The sequence below is a fragment of the Musca autumnalis genome, unplaced genomic scaffold, assembly GCF_047663935.1.
Source record: "Musca autumnalis isolate F117 unplaced genomic scaffold, ASM4766393v1 scaffold_4, whole genome shotgun sequence".
In the NCBI taxonomy this organism is placed as follows: Eukaryota; Metazoa; Arthropoda; class Insecta; order Diptera; family Muscidae; genus Musca; species Musca autumnalis.
Window position 1 is genome coordinate 81,655,811 of NW_027411977.1, and position 24,886 is coordinate 81,680,696.

The 24,886-nt window shown below is 34.4% G+C and overlaps 1 protein-coding gene across 2 annotated transcripts in view; it reads right to left on the bottom strand.

Moving 5' to 3' along the window:
- Positions 1 to 24,359, bottom strand: part of LOC141403708 (uncharacterized) — a 254,034-nt gene extending 229,675 nt beyond the window's left edge. For both annotated transcript variants that reach the window (XM_073986533.1, XM_073986531.1), the window contains exon 1: positions 23,323 to 24,359. The gene's annotated coding sequence lies outside the window, so the exon portion shown is untranslated. The remainder of the gene's footprint in view (positions 1 to 23,322) is intronic.
- Between the last annotated feature and the right edge of the window lie 527 nt (positions 24,360 to 24,886).

A 24,886-nucleotide genomic window follows, 5' to 3' on the forward strand; every position in this document is an offset into this window, starting at 1 on the left:
ATAGGAGATATGCTTAATTACAATAACAATAATTTTATTTACACATATTTATTAGTACACAATACACGAGTGTATACATATACGACCTGTTTTGTTACGCCGTATCTATTCAAGCGCAAAAATATATATCGACTTTATCTGTCTGTCCCGCATACGCGTAATATCGTCGAATTGAACAGATCAAATAAACGTTGTTAATTAGTTGTTGTTTATTTGTAGATTAAAATAGACATAATACGATGACATTATTATTTCATTCTTTTTTGCTTTTTGTTTTATTACAACTTAAATGGTAACATTAACCGTTTTTTCTACTACACATTAGGTATTTATTAACAGTTATATTTTGCAAAATGTTAAGAATTTATGGGAGTTATAGAAATTGTATATCTCAATGTGAAGGGTTTCAAATTTTTTTAGTTTTATTACATTATTAAAATTAATAATGACAAGTAAGGGACCACCACAATTTTCACAATTTTATAAGGAGATTTTTTTTGCGCACTGACCAAATTCCTTCAGCTAAAAACGGGCGGTACCATTGTATGGGGGCCATACCGAAACGTGGACGAGTGTCCCCAATTTTTGATAGAGAAGTTTTAACCCATTGGCAAACATAAATGCCAAAGGATATTCAACATTGCCTGAAAATGCAGAAAAAAAACTGAAATCGGTTCTACCGATTTATTGGGCCATATCAAAAATTGGCCTATGTTGATAATATTTGTTGGAGAAGTTTTGTTACCACTGGGAAGCTTAAATGTCAAATTACTGGTAGTTCGGTCAACATATTTACCTAAAAAACAAGTAAAAAAGTATCAGTCGGCTTTGCCGATAGAGATATACCCTCAGCCTGTGTATATTGAAACAATTTTTCCCCAAAATACGTATGTATTCAGGGGGTTTAAAAAATTTTGGGCGTTTTAACCGACAAAAATGTTGATTAGGATTAAAGATCAAAAGTTTAGCGGAGGGGATACTAAAAGGAATGGATCGACATTGACCGTTATGGAAGTGGATCTCCAGCCACAACATATGGTGCCATAGGCGCTTTTTACACTCTTCGGGCTGTACGCTCAAGAAGTATGGACTTGCCCCTAAAAAAATTTATCATCGTAATTGAGGCACCGAATGCAAGTTGCTTCAACAAATTCGATATCAGGTCTTAAAGTGAACTTATCCGAAATTTTATGTGGGAGGTACCGGATGGAGTGGACTAATATAACCCATATTTGAACCTGATCTATATCTAGTAGATATATTAGGATGTGTAGAGTATAGACTAATTCGGCCACTCCCTTGAAGAGTTACAGTACGAACAATTTTTCTGAACATTTTTCAACTTTTGTGGGGGAGGTACCTGAAGGAGTGGACCGATATGGTTTATCTTCAAACTTAAACTATGTTTGGACAAAATATTACTAAGGCCAAATTTTGGACCGAATCGGCAGATCCGTTCGAGTGTTATTTTGCGCTCCAAGCTCCTCACATGGTGTCATAGGGGTTTTTTCTTTTTGCACCTTTCAGGCTATTTTCTCAGGAAGTATGGACTTGTCCCTGATGAAACTTGTACCGTCGTATGGAGGGCAGTGAATACAAGTTGTTTAAACAAAAATCAAATCAATTCGAGAGATGGCCCTAAACTGAATTTTCCGAAATTTTGTGTGGGAAGTACCTGAGGGAGTGACCGATTGAGTCCATATTGAAACCTTATTTAAGTCTGGTCACATTTCACGATGGGCAAAGTATGGACCAAATCGGTTACTCCCTTCAAGAGTTATAGTGCGAACAAATTTTCCGAACATTTTCGAACTTTTGTGGGCGAGGTACCGGAAGGAGTGGACCGATATAGCCCATCTTCGAACTTAAACTAAGTTTCGGTAAAATATTACGAAAGCCAAAATTTGAACCGAATCGGTTTATCCGTTCGAGAGTCAAAGTAGGTCTAGCTTTTGGTATAGCCCCCATATAACGATTTTCAAGATTTTAGCTACATTTTTTTACCGAGCTATCTGTTATTTAACATTTGAGGTTCGCTGTGGCCACAATATCTGCACCAAAAATTGTCAAACTAAGTCCAACATTTGGTATAGCCCCCATATAAAGGTACTTCCAGATTTTCGGTATTTTGAGGAAATTAGGTCCTTTTTTGACCGAGCTATCTGTAATTTAACATTTGAGAAAATAGGTCCAACTTTTGGTATAGCCGCCATATAATGGTACCTCCCGTTTTTCGGTATTTTAAGGTTTTAACTACATTGTAATATGACATTTGAGATTTCCTGTGCTCACAAAACCTCTCTGCCAAAAATGTTCAATATATGTCCATGTTTTGGTATAGCCCTCATATAACGGTACCTCCGCATTTAACCGAACTGCCTCTAATTTGACATTTAAGGTTGCCTGTGGTCACAAAACATTTTGGTATAGGACCCCCTATAACGGTACCTCCCGATTTCCGATATTTTGAGGGTATAAGCTACATTTTTAAATCGATTTTCTCTCTTTTTTGCCATTTGAGGTTCATAGCGGTCACAACACCTCTCCACTGAGAATTGTCAATATAGGTCCATGTTTTTGGTATAGCTACCTTATAAAGTTATTTTAGGTTTGTTGAGGAGTTTAGCTACATTTGTTTGCCGAACTATCTGTAATTCGATATATAAGGTTCCCAGTGGTCACAAAACTTTTCCACCAAAATTTGTCAACAAATGTTCACCCATTGATATTGCCCTATATAAAGGTAACGCTCGATTGAAGACATTTTTAGATTCGTGTGTTACCTTATTTAGGCATTTGAGGTATACTTGGTAACAAAATATCTCCACTTAAAATTGTGGTCAGGAGAGAAAATAATTATTCTATTTTAGTTCAGAATATTTTATGGTGGCCCTGCCGACCAAATCAAATCAATTAATCAAATCAATTAACTATTCTACGAGTGCTTGAAAAGAGCGGAAATTGTTCATACTTCCAACGATATGCATAAAAACTTCGAAATATCGGAAATTGATAGGCACCGCTCCATATCAAAACGTGGCCCATCTTCAATACCAAAAATCTTAGGAGTAATAGAAACTTATGTTCCAAATAAGAAAATTACAAACGGTATGACAAAATTTTGTATACTCACATAAATCACATTTTTATCAATTTGTTCCAAAAGTATCAAATAACACTGTGCAACAAAATGGAGGTAAAAGTCTGGGAAACGGAAAATTCCTGTTGGGGAAGAAAGGCCTTGGTGAGTATATTATGGCGTGATGAAGTTTCTGCTGAAGACTCTGTAAGGCATCTGAAATTATCGTTATATCTTTGTTCACTGTTGTTTTAGCTTATTTTTGAGATGACATGTCTGCAGTCAAATTTTAGGTATGACTCTCATTGACAACTAATCGATTTTGATGGTTTATAGGGTCTCCAGTGAAAAATTCATCACGCCATAACTCAAAAGTTCGACTCACGGCGGATCTGCCTTTTGGGGTTCTGTATGTACTCATCAAAGGCTTTCACCCCCAAAAGGAATTTTCCACTCACCAATTTTTTTTACAATAACTGAAGTTTGGTAGTAATTCGAACGAATTTGGTTTCGAATCTTACAATGTATCTTTGCAATTTATTTCATAATCACTTTAAAAATAATTTTAATGTATGTATAATGAATTGTATTTATTACCCACATTTGATTATTGTGTAATATTTGGACAATTAATTGATGTTTGATAATCATTTTTTTATTATTATTTTTTTATTAATAATGATTTCAATTGTTTCATATGGAAATTTAATTTTTAATCAATTTTGTCGTTATAACAAAAAATAAATATTAATTTGAATCACCACATTTCACTATTCAGAGATGTGGGCATAACCGGCAGAGAAAAGAAAACAAAATCAGACAAATTAAGTAGAAATATCCAAAAATAGTATTGTTCATTTTTTAAACATTCACTTGTAATTTAAGATTTTTTTCAAAATAGTGATGTAAAGTTAACGAATTTAGACAATGAATACAATTCAAGTAGTTGGTTTATAAGATACCTTCATGTTGACATGACAAAAATTTGCATAAATAATATGTTTAAATATTTAAAATTTTTAAAAGATCTTTTAAAATAACTTTTTAAAAAACAATATGTTTTAATTCTACTTTTCCCAAAATGCTTTATCTATTTTTCGTTAGTAGGTATTGCTTTAATGTGTACTGCTTAATATTTTTTGTCAACGCCAGAAGACCTCCTGATCTAATATTCTCCTTATATCAATATAAATTTACATCACTATCATTAGTAGTTATTTTTGTTTTTGTTTTGTCATTTTCTATCCCAACAAAATGTGTTACACATTCATCCATACGCCAAATGTTATTCAAAGTCAACTGCCAAATATGGCAGATCTCCTCTCAAGCTGTTTTCATTCGAATTGAATAATGTCGTGTGGCTGTCAACAAAAAACAAAAATTAGACAAAAAAAACTTTCTGCAACTGCCCATAATATAAAAGTTATTGTGTTTTGTCGTTTTCTTCTTTGTCTAAAAAGGAAATACTCGTTTTTTAATAGAAATGAAAATAAAATTTGCTACCACCACTCATAATGGAAATAAAATTTCTTACAGAGTTGCCACATGTCTTTAAAATATAATACCATATACAAGTTGAGCGGTTTATTATACCATCCGGTGCGCCTGAACCAACTTTAAATAGAAGGTGCTTCCACCTAATCAAATAAAATAATCCAAAAATTCGGCGAAGCCGTTTTTAAATAACTCGCGATCAATGTTCAAATTTTTAGGACATTTTAGGTTTTCACGATTTTACTTGGAAACCGCAAGTCCTGTTGAAATGGGATTAGAGCAAATGTTGTTGCAGTGAAAATTCTCTACAAGATTGACCTTATGATATTTTCGTAGATTTTACAATTTTTGAGATATGGAAGTTCAAAATGGGAAAATGCACTGACTGTATCGCATCCTTATAAAACAATGTCATGTACGGTGCCTTTAAACCTGGTAAGTTTTTGCGGATTCTGAAACAGCAATGTTCATAGATGAGAAAAATCCATTTGAAAGGAGAAAAGTTCGAGGACAGCGAAGCCGATCCACATCCGATATGTCTGAAGAGCCTTTACCGAGGCGAAACATGCATGTCACATAGTGGTGGGTGTGTGGGTTCGAATTATCGGCTTTCCTTTTTCACTTGCATTATTGATCATTAAGCTCGATTCCAACGAGAAATTAATTAAAAATTAATACTAAAAATAAAAAAGCAAAATTTTCAAATAAACCAAATGAAAATCACTGGAGGGACTTTTTAATAATTCGCGGTCAATGTTCAAATTTTTAGGGGGTTTTTAGGTTTTCAGTAGTTTACAAGGAAATGCCAAGAAATGGGACTAAAGAAAATGTTGTAGAGAATTTTCACTGTTCATTGATCATTCTTGATGTCCATGTCCGTCCGTTCGTCTGTTGAAATCAAGATACAGCTCGCAATTTTGTTTAAGGATATACCCAGCAAAAAAAGTCATTACTAAGTAATGACTTGATTCAGTAAAATTTGGTAGTAGTAACTACTTACAAATATACCGTAAAAGTCATTATTTTTACATGGGGATGTCATAGGAAGGAAGTACTTCCTTAAATATGTTGTTTAAGTACATATTTAACCACATACCGGCAGTCGAAAAGAAGCTAAAAAGCATAGTTCTATTTTTAGAAAAAATTGAGGTGAAATTATATTCAAATTCAACACTACACATTTTTTTGTTTTTTCTTTTTCATTCGATACCTACTAGTTTTGAACACACGAACTTCTGATTTGTAGCCAAACACACTACACACTAGGCCACTCGCACGAACAACAAGTGTTGGTTTAACTCATCCATGTACATCAGCATGTTTTTGTAATTTTGTAAACAAAAACAACCATGCCGACGCTGAGCTTTGAACACACAACTCTAGAATTCGTAGTCGGACACACTAGCTCTGTGCCACCATACTCATTACTTTGTAAGTAAGTAGTAATTAAGGGAGTAACTAGTTATGTGTAAACTGTTATATATACTGGCTGATAATGCGGAGTGTAATAAGCACTCATTACCCGGTAATGCATGAAGTAATGACATGAGCTTACCAAATTTTTGCTGGGTAGCTTTATACTCGTAATTTGGTATAGGAGTTTCTATTACTCCTAGGATGATTGGTATTGAAAATGGGCTATATAGTTATATGATATAGCCCCCATAGAACGATACTTCCCGATTATTTTTTTTATATTTTGGATGTTTTAGTCTCATTATCACACCAAACTGGCTAAAATTTGGTATTCCCCCTTTTCGATATTTTGAATGTTTTAGCCTTATTATCACAACTGGCTGAAATTTGGTATTTTGTCTTCATTATGGCTATAAAACTTTCCACCTGAAATTTGTCGGTATAGGTCCACCTCTTCATATAGCCCCCATAGAACGGTACCTCCCAATTTTTGGTATATTGCAGGTTGTGATCTCAATATCCCACCAAAATGTCTGAAATATATGTAGTCTTTGCCGTGGGTATATAACTTTCCCCTCAAATGTGTCGGATAGGCCCACTTCTTCATATAGCCACTATAAAACGGTACCTCCCGATATTCCGTATTTTGAAAGTTGTGGCCTCATGATCACCCCGAAGTGGCTGAAAAGTGGTGCTTGGTCTTCGTTCGGGGTATAAAACTTTCCACTTGTCATTTGTCGGTAAAGGTCTACGCCTTCATATAGCCCCCATAGAAGGGTACCTTCCGATTTTCGGTATTTTGAGACTTTGGCTCCAGTATGCACCGAAATGGCCGAAACATGATATTTAGTCTTCCATAGGGTTATACAACTTTCCACCTATAATTTGTCGTTATAGACCCACGTCTTCATATAGGCCCCATGGAACGAACGGTACCCCCCACATATTAACCAAATTGTTCAGGCATCACCAAAAATGGCTTAAATTTGGCATTTAGTCTTAGCTGTGGATATAAAACATTTTCCCTGAAATTTGTCGGTATAGATCCACTTCTTCATATAGCCACCATAAAAAGGGGGACTATACCAAAACATGGACCTATGTTGACGGTTTTTGGTGGAGGTATTTTGCGACCTTTAAGAAGTTTAAATGTAAAATTACAGCTAAGTTGGTAAAAAAGTGTAGCGAAAATCCACAAAATACCGAAAATCGGGAGGTATCAATATAGGGCGGCTGTACCAAAACTTTTGATGGAGTAGTTTTGTGGCCACTGGGGACCCCAAACTTCAAATTGCAGGAAGTTCGGTCAAAAAATGTAGCTAAAATCCCCGAAATACCGAAAATCGGGAGGTACCGTTATATGGGGACTATACCAAAACATGGACCTATTTTGACGGCTTTTGGTACAGATATTTTGTGACCACCAAGAAGACCAAATGTCAAATTACAGCTAGTTTGGTAAAAAATTGTAGCTAAGGTCCACAAAATACCGAAAATCAGGAGATACCGTTATATGGGAGCTACACCAACACCTATGTTGCAGGCTTTGCACCTATGTTGACGGTTCTTCATGGAGATATATTGTGACCACTAAGAACCTCAAATGTCAAATTCCAGATAAGTTGGTAAAAAATTGTTGCTAAAATCCCCAAAATGCCGAAACACTGGAGATATCGTTATATGGTGGCTACACCAAAACATGGGCCTATGTTGACGGATTTTGGTGGAGATATTTTGTGAGCACTTAGAATCTCAAATGTCAAATTACAGCTAGATTGATAAAAGATTGTTGCTAAGATATATATACCGTTATATGGCGGGTATACAAAAACGTGGGCCGATATATCCCATCTTCGTACTTGACCTGTCTATGGAAAAAAGACAATTGGGTGCAATAATATAGCGCTCTAGCTATAGGGTCGCAAATGTATATTTCAATGTGTTACAATCAGAAAAACAAACTTAATCCACCCTCCATACTATGGTGGAGGGTATAAGAAATGCAAAGGTGATCTCCCACTATTTTAATACCCTACACCACTATGTGGGTAGGGTATTATAAGGTGGTTTTGGCCAAAAAGTTTGTAACGCATCGAAATAATGGTCGTAGACCTATACTTATATATACCAAAATGAATGTCTCGACGAGCTGAGTCGATCCGTCTGTCCGTCTGTACATCTAAACCTTGTAATCACGCTACAGGTCGCAATTTTGATCGGATCGTCACGAAATTTCGGATGTTGATGGGGGTCCCGGAGGGGAAGAAGCCTATTGATTTTGGTGATGGTCGGATAATATTTAGGGGTCGGAATGGGCAAAAAACTTATGTGGATAAAAAGACAACGTTTTCTTCAAAAGCGAATATCTCAGCTTCTGTATGGGGTATACCAAAAGTACAACCTGACAAAGAAAGTAGAGAATATCACCTTTCTAATGATGTAAAGTAGGTTATCTTAGGTGATCAAACAACGAAGGTATCACAATAGTCGCAAAAAAAACCCCAAATTTTCAGTTTTGCGATTTTAATTATAATGACGAATATCACAGATTTGGTTGGGAACTTTCCAAAAGCAAAGCCTGACTATGAAAGTAGAAGATCGCGTCTTTACAATGATGCAAACTAGGTCGGCGTAGGTGCCAAGTAACGGAGATATCGCAATAGTCGTTAATACATCCCATTTTTCAATTTTTTTGGAAATCATGCTACAGGTCGCAATTTTGATCGGATCGTCACGAAATTTTGAGGTTTAATGGGGGTCTCACAGAGGAAGAAGCCTATTGATTTTGGGGATGGTTGAATAATATTTAGGGGTCGGAATGGGCAAAAAACTTATTTGAATAAAAATAAGTTTTTTCCAAAGCGAATATCTCAGCTTCTATATGGGGTATACCAAAAGCAAAACCTGAAAATGAAAGTAGAAATATCACCTTTCTAATGATGTAAAGTAGGTTCTCGCCTTAAGTCATTTGGTATAAAAGCCCGATAGGTGAAAACTTTCGTATTTCCCTAAAAGAAATGTTTTCGAGTGAAAATATTATGCAGAGAGGTAGTGGTGTAGGGTATCACATAGTCGGCCCCGTACCGACTATAGCCTTTTCTTACTTGTTTTTATTTGTTTTTTTCTTCCTCTTATTTTTTTAAATCGGTTTACAAATGACTAATTTATAGGGGTTCAAGTGTAAAGAAAACGCATCAAAAGAATAAAAATGATTTTCTCGCACTCTAAACTGCTTAGAATTTTGTGTGTTTTTTATTTTTTTGTAATACTTTGCATTTTCACCCCGATAAATACTATCCCATCATCATCCAGAATATTAGACATGTATTAATTTGACCACAAAAAAAAACCGCCGTATGTTGCTAGAAATATTACCAAATATTTTTAAAAACTTGCAAACGTGATTTCCCACCATTTTTAGATTATGAAATCTGCCCAATTTGTATGCGTAATTAGTTTTTGTGTTGCACTGTGTTATTAAAACATACTATGTACATATGAACCATGTTTATTCAAGACAAATAATGTAGGTACATTTTTTGCCAACACTTTGTGATCTTGTCAATGGCGTTCAAATGTGTAGATTCAATTAATTTGCACTTACCCTATATGGTTCGATTTAACCAATAGAAATTGTGTTAATTACATTTGAAAACATCCCACATATTTGGCATGAATTTTATAAGTTATAAGACAGAGGTTTAAAACTACTTTGAGTGCCGCATCTTTATAAAAGATGAGGTGTTTTCAAAGAGCTCATGAAGAGAAGGCGTTATATTTGGCAATGTTATGAAAGTAATAATTTGAATAAAATTTATATTTTTAGAAATGTTTGGTGGTTTGTTGGTGTTGTTTTTGTTGTTATTTACAACAACTAGTAGTTATAAAATAATTGTTTATTTCTTATATAATATTTTTTATTAATACTTGGTACGAATAAATCAAAATGGATACAAGCCGACTTATTCTACTTTCTGAGAAAACCACGGAAATTAAAAATAAATAATTTAAATTTCCCATAAAATAATATCATCGGTTTTCTTTTTATTTTCAAACTACCCTCATAAAAATTAATAAGTAGATATTACTTCCGTCTGTTTGTGCATTTTTGGGGGTTTCGGCAAAAAAACAAAACATCACTTGAAATCGTAACCTTAGCTTTTAAGCGGGTAATTAGTTACACAAAAATATCGCCAAAAAGGAATACCGGAAGTAGAAACTTCTGCTTACAATTTATTCATTCGTAATAACATTTGGTCAATAATGATTGACAATTGAAGTTTAAAAACAACAAAATTCTCATAAATTTTTAAATTTTATGTGTCACATCGACCACCTTCTAAGAAATATTATTAAAAATTATGAGTTGTCAGGGCTATAGTAGATAGTTGATGGTTAAACACATTGATAAAACGTTGTTAGTTCATTATTAATCTAAATGACGTATTGTTGTCGTCACCATAAAATGGTTTTCACCGCCTGATAATCGGTCTCTTCGCTACTTGATAATTTACTTTCTATAATTTCCCCCACCACTTACTTATTCCGACACCACATATGTATCTAAAAAAATTATTTGGTTTGTTGATAAATTTTGTTTATATAACTGATAACTGTTCTTTATCTTCTCTCATGAACAAATCAATGCCAATTAAATTAAAATTTTGCCAATATTAAAGTAGCCGTGAGCCAAATGTGTATAGCCATGCCAAATATAGAATGGTTTGTTAGGATTAAGAAGCCGAACTTGTTAAAATGACAACAATAAAAATTCGCAATAAAAAACAAAGTTAATCTTCTAGTCGAAATAATCGAATTCCTTTTATTGATTTTTTATTGAATATTGTAAAACCAGAACTATTAATTCTTAGAATAACAAAAATGGCAAGAATATAATTTCCAGCATCTGTTTTCTAACATACAGTGTGGTTCAAAACATTTGCAACTAGTGTTCTTTGTTCAAGGGAATAAAAACTAATATGTTTTTATACCCTACACCACAATGTGGAAAGGGTATTATAAGTTTGTTTTTCGAAAAATTCATGTAACACCGCGAAATATTCATCGTAAACCCTCATGTGGTGTACCAAAATTCATATTTCGACGAGATAAAGCGATTCTGGGGCCGCAATTATCGACTAATCTTCACGAAATTTTTTATCCAATTTTGCAGGGGCTCGGTAGGTCGCAATGGTAGTCTTATCGGAGCGACATTTTATGTAATGTTTGGGTTTACGACAAAGAAGTAGCTTGCAATTAAACGTGATGATCAGATAATATTTAGCGCGGTAAATAGGCCAGAACTTTTTTGTGAAAATTGGTAACATTTTTAGTATAATGACTATAACTTTACTCCTGGAAGATATGTTCCACACAAGTAAGTTATATTCAATCGAGAAACTTTTGACCTGTCCATTGATTGGTCAGATAACAAAGATACAGCCTAATATATACAGTAGAGTTATGACTTTTTTACAACCTCGTATCCCTTTATGATATTTTGATGAGTTTTAACCTAAGATTGCATAAAATCGTAATTATAAAATGATTCGATAAAAAAAGTGTTACCCCCTGTTTATGTATGTCGACTGAAAGGTTTCTTGTGCTTCCGAAGTGGAAAAAAATCATTTTCTGTTCATGTAAACACCTTCGAAACGACAGACAAGCCATACGAAATAAAACGTAAACGTACACTTTCCATGTAAATTTGGGTTTATGTATTTCGTAAAGACTGTCTTTTATAGAAAGAGAATGTCAAAATCACTCACTTGCTTTGTACCCAGCAAAAAAAGTCCTCCCAAAATCATGGGTTTCGTAAGGGATTTTTCTTTCTTCCCCATTATTTTTACAAGGGCGTGTCGCACTCAGTTTGTAGTTATTTTATGACCAATAGAATAACTAGTTATTTTGTGGCCACTAGAAGTTGAAAAGTAAGGTGAAAAAAAATTCTATTTTTAGAGAGTTGATGTAGAGAATTTGTTTTAATTTCATCACACATCTTGCTTTTATTTTACTTTATTTTATTTCGCTGTCTGCCCGAATTGAACCCACGAGCCCTCTGATTTCTAGCCTACGACACTACACACTATGTCACGCACACGAATATTAAGGGTTGCTTAATAACTTAAATATGCAGTGCACGTGTGCACCACGAACTGTTATTTTTTAATTAAAAAAAACTCGCGTGCCGACGGTGAGCGTTGAACACACAACTCTAGGATTTATAGTCGGACACACACTCACTGTGCCACCGTCGTCATTACTTAGTGAGGAGTAAAGTAAGTAGGTTTACCTTGTAAATTTTTTAAGAAGTAACCCATTACTTTTCAGATTACTTGTAATGCGAATAGAAGCTTGTTTACATTACTTTGTAAAGGGTTATGCAATGACGACCGGATCCAAATTTTTGCTGGGTAGCTGTCGAGTAGAACGTAAACTCGCGAACAACGCCGAAAATCTTAAAAAAAAATTTTGCGACACATTCTTTAAAGAAAATAAAAATTTTCAGCCTGTTCATGTATGTCGCACGAAAATCCGTACGAAAGGAAAGCAGTCACTCACTTCCGTCTTAAAAGCCGTTCATGTATTTCGCACGATTTAAGGGCGGTTTCATTAATTATTTTGAAGAAATTAATTAAATAAATAATTCAAAATACTGACATATTTTATTTTCTCAAACAAAACAAATCACGCATATTCCAATGTTTGTATGTATTTGTGGATTTTTTATTTCTCATTTGGCTCTCATTTATGGAACACAGTTGTACAAGTGTACATTCAAATTAGTGGTGTTTCGCATAGGAAACGTCCCGACCAGCAATTGGAAGTGAGTTTCGCACTTCCTCGCCTAAGAGGTCACTCCGGAGACACGCCAAGGAAGATCGTTGGTGAATTACACAAACAATTTCTATAGCCTTATTGTGATTACGTTTTATCGCGTATGCCGACACTTCTGAGTGACTTCTTAGTTACTTCCAAGGCGATTGTTTACATTTATTTAATGATTCAACACATTTGAACAAATATAGAACATTTTCTATCTGATGATTATATGAGGCGACCCTGCTAGCATTTGGAAGTGAGTTATTCACTCCATCTACAAAAAACAATCGTAATCGACTCTCATTTTCTATAAAAGAACGACACTTTAGGATTTTACAATAACAATCTTAATGCAGTGCAGTTTGATTGTCTTGAATAACTACATAGTGTCAACGTAAAATATGTAAATGCGATTAATGATTGTTTACACAAACAATCCTTACGGCGCGACGTACGACTATCGCGTGTGCTGACACCTTGTATCGCCTATACAGACACTTTCTATCGTCTGCAGACAATTCTGATTGTTTACTATGAAGTGTGTAAACTTGAATTAATCTAAACTATTAGTCTACCCGATGCTTATAAGACACGGTGGCGCAGTGGTATACATGTTCGCTCTGTACTCTTAAGGTCTTGGGTTTGATTCCCATGCCAGGCCAGACAAAATAACATTTTTAAAATGAAAAAAATTAAAATAGACGACAATTTTAACTAAGAATAGTTCTTAAAAAACATATGACCGTTGGAAAAATAATTATAATAATAAAAAATACAAATTAAAAGAATAATAACAAAGAAAAATAAAAAAATCTTTATTTTTGTCATTACCAATTTTTATCGATAAAATAACTTTCATGAGCCACTAAATCGACATTCACAAGTAGTGTCTAGGCCGTGGTTCATTTCTTCCCGCACGGTGAGCCTTCATTGATAAGAATGCGAGCTCGCGGACGAGTGTTTCTATCGTCATGCAGTTACTATTTCGAGTAATGTGCGATAGAAATTGCTTGCAGGGGATGGTGCAGTAGTAAGCATACTCGCTTTGCACTCTGAAGGTCCGGGTTCGCTTCCCAAGTCAGGCAACAAAACATCACATTTTTAAAATGACAAAATTAATGTAGGCGGAAATTGCATAGAATAATTTCTCTAAAAGAGAAGAAAAATAAATAAAAATAAAAAAATTAAATAAAAATAAATAGAATTTTTTTTTTTATTTTTATAACTATCGCGGAAATGATCTTCTAGAAGTGTCGCTGGAGTGACTTCCAAGACGACACGCCGGCGTGGTTCATTTCTTCACAACGGATGTCACTTCAGGGTGACTTCTGCGACAATCGCCGCGACTGTTTTCATCGCCCTGGGCGACACGCCTAAGTCACTCCCGCAATAGTTTTTGCTTGCAGGGGTAACGGCAGTCGAACGATAGTTTGCGAAATACATGAACGCATTTTTAGAAGGAAGTGTGTGACTGATTTCCTTTAGTACGGGTTTTCGCGCGACATACATGAACAGGCTGTTAAAGTTTTTATTTTTCAAAAATTTTGAAAATTTTTTAAAGTCACTATAACCAGATATTTCACTGAAAACAAGGTATGGGGGCACACGACATAACCGTTTGGTTCTCACTAATTTTATCATCGTATTATAGCATCATTTAACATTATATATAACTTTATATCATATATCATAAAAATTAAAAGTGGTTTGTGCGGGATATTTTTTTTTAAATTTAAATGAAATAAAATTTATTTTCGTCATTAATAGGGAAAAGGCCACTCATTCGTGCAATAGGAAATAATTTTTTGAAAAAAAAATCGTTTCACTGCATTTAAAAAAATCAAAGTGGTTTGTGCGGAACCTTTTTTATAATAAAATGGAATAAACGTAATTTTAAGTATTAATAGGCAAAAGTTCATTCTCACTGCCAGAAATCATTTTTGAAAAAATATGTCAAAAAGTCATAACCCTAAGGGTCACACATTCAAATAGCCCCTATAGAACGGTAACTCCCGATTTTTGGTATTTTGAAGGTTGTGGCTTCAATATTCCACCGAAATGGATGAAATTTGGTATTTAGTCTTCGTTGGTGGTATCAAATGTTCCCACAGTTGTCGGTATAGGTCCACACCTTCATATAGCCCCCATAGAACCGTTCCTCCCGATTTTCGGTAGTTTGAAGCAGGGACGTACGCAGGGCCACCGTTTCTGTACAGAAAAGTTACATCATTAACAAGTTTTGTACAATTTTTTTTTCAAATTTTTTGTTTGTATCCTCTTTTTGGGAGAAACTTCCAATGAAATCTGAATTACTTCTTCATGTCACATCATTCCACTATTAGATACGAATTCCGTAATAAATATACTCCATATTTCTTATGTCATATTAAAGCTATATTGAGGTCTCGAGGATTTACACTCACCCTGTATCCAAAATAATTACAAAATGTATGAAGGGTACTTCGTGAACTATTGAAAGCCTATTAGAAATTTGTTTTACTGCCTTCACCAAAATGTTGTTATTTGTTGCTAAACAAGAGTAGAAAATAATGAAGAACAATTACTTTGCGTGCGTCAAAAACTGCTAAAATCTTGTATATGTAGCATACCCACTTGCTTTTTGTCCCTATCATCAACAGAGTATAATTGTACTCTCAGCCTTTAGGTTTACGAGATAATATACACTTTGATACGATTCAAATTTTAGGCTCCACATATGTTTGGACGAACAGCCCGTCCGTCTGTATCTCAATTGTCTGGCAGGCTGGTCCAAGTTTTGGATCTCGTAATATTTTGTCCAAATTAAACTAAAGTCATATCGGTACTTCCGCCATAAAAGTTCAACATTCGCTAGAATGGTAGTAATCGATTCGATCTGAACTTTGCACATGACAATATTTCTTCCAGAAATATATCGAACCTAATATGGATTATATCGGTCCACTCCTTCAAATAAAAATACTTCCAAATGTACAACAAGTTCCCTCATAAAATTAAATACTAAGGTGACCAACAAAACTGGCTTGTGGGCGCAGTAACTATCATGCAAACAGGCCACAACGTTCTAAAACCTTTTGAATACATAATTTTTGGGGAAAATATTTTGGTTGTGTAGGCAGTATTTGATCTGTTTATAGTCGCAAATTCACACAGGCTGAGGGCACATATCCTCTTGGCAAAGACAATTTATACATTTTGGTTAATAGACAATGGATTTATTAGGTATTATTAGTGAATAATTATTATATCCACAAAAACTTCCCAGGTGTAAGTACATTTCATTTAAAGTTAGTTAAAGCGCACCGTGTTTTATATTGTGACTTTTATCATTTGGTCACGACTTAGCTAGAGTTTACCAATTGTTTTCTCAAACAGTACTTCGATCGTTCGTATCGTCTGTATCACTTCTGGTAAAAAAATCATATTAGACGTTTTTTAGGCATTAAGAATTTTTTATTCTTAGGTTATCGATACAATAGCTAGATATAGAACTCCAATCTGTGCTCGCGAGTTCGAGTTATTCATCTTTTTATAGGTATTTAATTTATAGAAGTCGTTTAGGTATCTCGGTATGTGATCAAAAAACTGAGGCGTTATGTTCGGATCGAACTATACCCCTATACACTATAACTCCTGTATAACTCAATCCGTCCTACTCGCGAATATAGTTATGTGGATTGGATAAAAGCATGGATATATTTTAACCACTTTCTACATGGAGGCTCGTCGACAAAAATGAATCCCAAAATCTGTATGGCAGCTGATACTCTAAAATTAGATTAAAAGCTTTGAAATAATGAAAATCTTGCGATAGCAGATATAATGCCAATTGTCTATGCTTTTAAAATTCTGGGATATACCATAACGTGGACCTGTATTTTTCAATCATATAGGTCCAAAATACTGAAAACGGGGCGCAACTTTTATATGGCGACTATACCGAACGTGGTCCGATATGGTTTATTTTCAATTCAAAATATCCAAGGACTTATATTTTATACTCTGTAAAAAGTTAAAATTGTATCCTAAATATTGTTAGCTTACTCTACTGATTTTATATAATTTATGTCAATATTTCATATAAAATCCACGCCAAAGCCTTATAAAAGCTTTACGTAACGCTACACACCATTTTCAATTTTCATGATTTTTGGTCAAGCAATATGTCGGTTTAGGTCCACGCCTTCATATAGCCCCCATGGAACGGTACCTCCCGATTTTCGGTATTTTGAAGGTCGTGGCCACAATAATCCACCGAAATGGCTGAGATTTGCTCTTCATTTGGGGTATTAAACGTTCAACACTAATATACAGAGAACCCACAGCTTTAATTGTGGGAAGTGTAAACATAATCTAGCTCGATATCGCAGTTATAGTTCAATAATGACACGTTTTGCACGAGGTAAGGGCTTGGTGAAGGAAAATGCCAATACTATTGGATAATGATCGGATAGTATATAGCGGGACATATTCCGAAAAATTTGGAACGTGAAACATGAAACAAACCCTTAACTTCTCCAGTGATGAACATTATATCAATATAATGGGTAGATAACGGAACTACTTTACTGTCTAACATGTACACAAGTAGATTCCTTTATCGTTTTGGTTTGTGTGCAAAGAACTACATTTACCCACCATTCCACAAAATATCGCAATCATGATAGAAAACTTTTTCAATAATGATATAGAAAATAAATTAAAAAATATTTGATTTTATGTTTCAACTGCTTCCCAGCAAAAAAATTAATTATCTCCTTACTAACCTATTATTTTAACAAGAACAAGATAGTCGGACAGGGCCGACCATGTGATACACTACAACACTTCCCTTGGCACTAGTTTTTAACGGAATGTATTTTATACGAGTGTAACACTTTATGTTCTTTATCTTATAATGGATACCAAAGTCATTTAGAAAAAGCTTTCGGTGATTGTTAACGAACCGATCAATGAAAAGATACCAATATTTCGATGTATTACATTACATTTTACCAAAGGTAGGGCAAAAACTTCAAGATCCGCTACAGCATTGTAATTTGCATCATTTTATGAAACTAGAACTTCTCTGTTATGACTTAAAAACGTTTCTATCATGATTGCGACATTTTGTAGCATGGAAGGTAAATGTAGTTCTTTATAAACAAACATGATATAATTTCGATCAATGGAGAGGGAGGTCAAGAGCTGGTTTTTAAGTTTCGTTTTCATAATTTGTCGAAATATTTCCTTCATAAATTTAAATATGGACCAAAAGTTATATAAGAATTATATTTGTATATTAATTTATATATACAATTAGTCATTATATTTAAGTTTAGTCTGTAAAGAACTCCGTTCTCTGGACTAAATGAAATGAAACGAAAAATTTAATTTGGATATTTTTCAACTAAAATTATGGTATGTTTAACCCGCTAAATACTATTCGATCATTTTCCAAAATTATTGGAATTTTCCTCAACCAAAATTCTTACCTCGTGCAAAAATTTGTCATTACTGAACAATTACTGCGACCTATAGCTTGATTTTGGCTACCCTACATACAATTAAAACTGTGGGATCCCTGTCCATATAAAAAAAAATTAACCAATTTGGACACAAAAGTTTTAATCCATTTAACCCGCTATTTATAATGTTATCTTCATGTCACATTGCAAGCGTCTACCTTATCGTAAACCCATACCTTACCGATCAGACTATTATTGCGACCTATAAAGGCACTACAAAATCGAAGACAAATTTTGTTTTTGTCCATTCATTCCCCTCATATTTTACGATCATCGCAAAAAACAAATCGTTGTTTTTTTCTGGTCGGAACCATATCTCCCGACAAAATTTCTTGACAATTGACCCATAATTGCGGCCTGGAGTTTGATTAAAATTTTTAATAAACGGACGGACACACATCTCAAAATCGCTATGTCTCGTCGAGATATAAATGTTGGTATACCACAAGGGGTAGGACGAATGATGTGCGGTGTTACATGATTTTATAGCAAAACAAACTTATAATATCCTTTCCACATTGTGGTGTAGGGTATAAAAAGATTCCCCACAAACCACATTCAAAAAATATATTTGTAAAAAATACTATGAAATGAAAAATTGTTTTTCTCCAAATTTTTTTCTTGTTGCACGAATGAATGAACTATTATTGACTAAAAAGGTCCCGCACAAACCACTTTTAATTGTATGATATATAGAATATAGATATCTAGAAGAAAATTATACATGATATAAAATGTTAAGTATGTAATGACATGATGATAAAATTAGTGAAACATAAAGGGTTACGTCATTTTGGTTATGTTGTGTGACCACAAAGCTTGTTTTCAGCTATATCAAAGCTTACAGTAACTTCAAAAAACTTTCCTAAGTGCTGATAAAAAAAATTAAATAATTTTATGCGGAAGGTGTTTTTCTGGAATCACCTTATAATTAAGATTTTATCTGATCTTAGGTAAAATCTCATCAAAATAATAAAATTCCACAAGCGACGCCTGACAATAAAAGTAGAAAATCGCACTCAACGGACAAAACTAAATGTTTTTTAAGTAAAATATACAAAAACTGTCTAAGAATTAGCATTTCGGAGGGGGCCCGGGCTCACCGACTTCCCCTGGCTTGTTGATGGTAAAAAATCAGTTGTATTGTAAAAGCCGCAAAGCTATCCCAATTTTTTAATATTTTGAAATTTGTATTTTAATCTCTGCTTCTATTTGGTGTATTAAAAACATTTAAAATGCAAATCAAGAAAATCAGCAAAGTTTTCAATCAGTAGATTGTCGACAGTATTCAAATATAAAATGAATTATATATTTTTTCGTTCGGTTAGCCCTAAGACATTTGATATAAGAGCCAGCGGGACTGATAACTTTAGTATATCCCTAAAAGGAATGTTTATCAGTGAAAATCTTATGCACAGGTACATAAGGGGTGGCAAAATACTTCTATAAAATATATCGAACTGAAATTTGTATCAGTGGGTCATAATATAATTTGCTAGATGGCTTTATTGACCTGTTTATCAATACAGAGTCGGCGAAAAAGGGAACTGATGAAGTTGTTTGGTGACAACTGAAACTATAGTATTCCCTACCCTTCGCCCGCAACTAATCAATTTCATATCCACTTTAAAATATTGTGTTGTTATTCAAACAATTGAATTACAACAAAATATGGACTAAAGCTGAAATAAACACAAAGATGTAAAATTTTTTTATACATAATAACGGTAAAATTTGAGCTTTTGCTACAAATTTGAGGAAAATCGGTTCAGTAGTATTGGAGATATAACATTAAAAAAAAAAACAGGCGTGGTCGGGTCTTTAGGCCCCAAAGAAGTACTATATTGTAGATGAGTCCGTAAATTTTTAAACCGATACATGTGTAATGTTTGCAAATATAGCGTTTTTTAAAAATATCTCATAGTCGAGGTGCCCCGCCCCCTCTGGAATTCAATAAAATATGTAGTCTACTTTTGGGGGCCACCCCTGACAATTTTAAGCTGGGTACACATTGTCACTTTTGAATGACAGCTTTGTTGTTGCTTGCTAATGTGGCCGTTCATTTTTGTCATTCATCATGCAACCACAAAATATTTTGTGGTTGCTGGACGGTTGGACAGTTATCGATAATTGCAAAAAATTGTCATTCAAAACTGACAATGTGTACTGTACTTTAGGAAAATCGGTTAAGTACTTTTTGTAGAAAAACTTTAAATTGAAAATTGAAAAATGTGGGAGTGGTAAAATTTTCTTTCTATAAAAACCTAAGTTGGGTAATGACGGCTTTTGAGTTTTATTCATAAAGATATGACGTTTTTTTTTAAAAAGGGAAGTACCCCGCTCCCTTCGAAATGCAAGAAAATTTGCATCCATCCCTGTAAATTCCCTGGCAATTTCAGGAAAATAGGTTCAGTAGTTTTTGTAGAAAAGATAAAAATTGAAAAAAGGGGTGTAAAAGTGGGCGTGGTCAAATTTTCTTTGCATAAAAGCCAAAGTCGGTTTATGGCGAACATTTCACAAAACAATTATCCAAATCGGTCCAGCCGTTTTCAACCGATGCCATTACCAACGAACGACATTTGATTTTTATTTATAAAGGCAAAAACAGGATGTGTGTTTGAAAATTTTTGAATGTTTAGGAGCGATTTGCATCTATAAATTCTGAAAATGAAGACATGATTTTGTTTGATTTTTGTCGTTGGGCCCATCCACTGTAGGGTATCACATTTTCGGCCGGTACCGATTATGGCGTTTGTCCACTGGTTTTGCCTAAGTATATGGTCTGTTCGACGATCCTTTAGAATTGTTTACCGAAGGTACACCTTGTGGTCCTGTTTAAAGCAATATTATATTTTCCGTGGGCAAGTCCATGCTTCCTACCACAGTGCTCTTAAGCTCTAAATCCTATGGTGATCAATCGAAATGACTGGTGGGCGTGATACCTATCGAAAGGAATGATTCCGAGCATAAGATCTCTTCTAAAATGGACAATGTCAGTATCACTTTTACACTTTAATTATACCCTCAGCATTTATGCTAACGAGGGTATATACACTTTTATACGGTCAAAATGTGCCTCATGAAAATAATGGTTTTAGACCCCAAGTATGTTTGGACGAAATGTGTTTCAGACAATTTGGAGTCTATTTAACAATGCCCGTCCGTCTGTCTGGCTGGCTGGCTGGTGCGCACGATAACTCTCGAACGGATAAACCAATTTGGTTTTCGCAATATTTTGTCCAAACTTAGTTTAAGTTCGAAGATGGGTTATATCGGTCCACTCCTTCTAGTTCGAAAATGTTCAGAAAATTTGTGCGCACGATAACTCATGAAGGGAGTAACCGATTTGGTCCAAAGTTTGCACATCGTGAAATTTCTACCAAACTCAGATGAGGTTTCAATATGGACTCAATCGGTCCACGCCTTCGGGTACCTCCCACACAAAATTTCGGAACAGTTCAGTTTAGGACCTGTTCTCGAATCGTTTTGATTTTTGTTGTAGCATTTTGTATTCACGGCCCCTCATACGGCGGTACAAGTTTCATCAGGGGCAAAACCCTACTTCCGGAAAGGTTCAAAAAACCCCTATGACACCGTAGATCGAAGATAAGCCATATCGGTTTACTCCTTCAGATACCTCCCCCACAAAAGTACAAAAATATTCGGAAAAATTGTGCGCACGATAACTCTTGAAGGGACGGACCGATTTGGTCCATACTTTACGCATCCTAATATATCTAACAGATATAGATCAGGTTTGAATATGGACTATATTTGCCCATTCCTTCCCACCCTCCCACACAAAATTTCGGATAAGTTAACTTTAAGACTTGCTCTTGACTAACTTTGATTTCTGTTGAAGCAAGTTGCAATCGCTGTCTCAGTTCAGTTGTAAAACACAGTTCAGTTGTAACCACAATAACTCTCTAACTTTTAGACCGATTTGGTCCAAAATTTGGCCTTCGTCATATTTTGTGCAAACTTAGTTTAACTTTTAAAATGGCCCATATCGGTCCTCCACTTAGGATACCTCCCCCACAAAAGTTCAACATTTGTATCCAAGTGCAATTTAGGATCTGTTCGGAGATCCTTTGGAAATTTATACCGATGATGTACAGCCATATTATGTTTTCCGTGGATAAGTCCATGCCTCCTGGAATACTGGTCCAACAGGTGTACGATAACCCACTGAAATGACTAGTGGGCACGATATCAACCGAAAAGATATGACTCTCAAAATAAGATCCACTTCCGTAATGCACTATGTCGGTACATTTTCTCCGCCGCAAAACTTTTAAATTTTAATCCTAATCCACATTTTTGTCGGTAAGTTCAAATGTCCAAAAAGTGCCACAAAATTCTGAAAAGACCCTAAATACATTCGATCTGTCTGTAGATGAAAGTTGCAATTCACATAGGCTGAGGGTATATCTCTGTCGGCAAAGCCGACTGATACTTTTTTACTTGTTTTAATCCAAATCAAATATATTTTACTAAATGAAATTTGCCCATAAAATGAAATTTACAAAATTTCAATAGATTACACATTAACAGTTTACAAATTGTGTCAAAGCCAAAACTATTTTGTGGAGTATTCATTCACCCACTAACGCAAAAGTTTTTTATAACCAAAAGAATCAATTAATAAAATCAACGCACTATTTAAACAATTCCAAGATAACTCTAAAATTTTTGTTAATTTTTGGCATCGTGTAATTTGTATTTCCAAATTTAAATATCAGAAATAAAAAAATCTCAAAAACAAGAACAGATGGTTGTGCGTAGATCTTTATGTTCTAATTGCACGTTTATGTATCTATATATAAATGCATATATGTATGTATGTACTTACACATGTTGCATACATAGTAGTATATACTCGAGGTGCAATCATATGTTCAATGTTATTTGTTTATAAAGTTGCATGCTACACACAAATATTACTTCTTCAACTCTATATTGTATGTAAATAGAAGAAACTAAATTAAGGCGTTGAAAACTTACCACGTTGTATTCTGTTGAGGTCCCTATGTATGGGTATGGTATTAGACTGCTATGTGTGCCCAGATATGTACATGCATATATTCACGGTCCTCTAGTTGAGTGAGGTTGTGCTGCAGTCGTCGTTTTGTTTTTGGAGTCGTTTATTTTGAAATGCTGCCAAAATCTGTGGTGCACATTAGAACAGGTGGTGGGCTTTATTTAGTTTTTTTTCGTATTTTTTGTGACAATATCCGAAAAGACGCCAAACTTCTTTGAATGACAAGCAGTAATGCAAAACGATAATGTCGTTTTATTGAGACCAAATTGAAATAAAATTGGCAATAGCAAGGGAGGTCAGTAAAAAAGCAAAAGCTTTGCTTTGTTGTAAGTTAATTTGTTGTTAGCAATTTGAAGGTTGTATTTTTAACACTCTATAGATTTTTATTTCGATCTAATATATTTAGAAATTTTCTCACAAGACATGGTTGACATTTAAAATGTTGCATGTCTTCAGTTAGACATTTGCATCTGCTTGCAACACACACTGTTTTCCGGACCACTTTCAAATTAAACTTAACATACGAAATAAAAGATTTCCACAAAATTTTATCAATTATGATTTTGTTTGTTTTTCTTTTTTCTTCTTTCAACACGCAATGCAAATACTGCAATCACTATTCACCAATCATCAATCACTGATCGAAAAATTAAGGCAATGCACAAAAAAAAAAATCACCACAAAATTGTTAGTTTCAAAAGTTTGGAAGTTTTATTAAATTTAAATACACGCTCGTATGACAATGTATCTGTAGGTTTATGGCTAATTTATCGTTTATTAATTTTTGTTCAATAATTGTTTTTAATTGTTTTCTGGTTGTAATAATTCTGGAGACCGCTATATCGCGCTTGCGCACTCCCGTTTAACGTATTAACCAAAAGACCGCTCGTGAGTAACTAAACTCATTGAAAAGTTTCTGTTATCTGTGGCCAGCAAAATCAAACCAACAAACCAACCCTCACACACAGTAGCCAGCCCATCGGAAATGAAACTGAACTATGAAAAATACACTTTGTAAGCTGAATGGTGTTGTGTTCTGTCTTCAATTTGTTCTCATGTTGTTCGATTGGAGCATATTCTCCCGTTTGGTGTTGGTGGAGCACTCTCCCCATTAAGCTGATCGAGATGAGTGTTCCATTGTCATATTGTTCCCCACACACAAGTGTTGGATGGAAGTTTGACATCACTGTGTTATGGATAGAAAGAAGTAGTAATGCTCGATTATGGGGGCTGCCAACTTTGGTCAGTTTTATTTATTTGTTTTTTTTTTTTGGCGATTAAAGGTGAATAACATAATTTTGCTAACTGTTCATTTCTTTATAAGGAAATGCAATGGCCTTTTTTCTCTTCTACTTCAAACATTTTGAAGAATTATGACTAATTAGAATAGTTGTTTTCGATGACATTATCAATATTATCAATATTTTCATATTTAATTCCTTAATGCTTGCTGGTCACATTTTTCAGTATTCTGTCAAATATCAAACATCCATACTTTTTATAGTAATTTTTGGTAGTAATAACTAC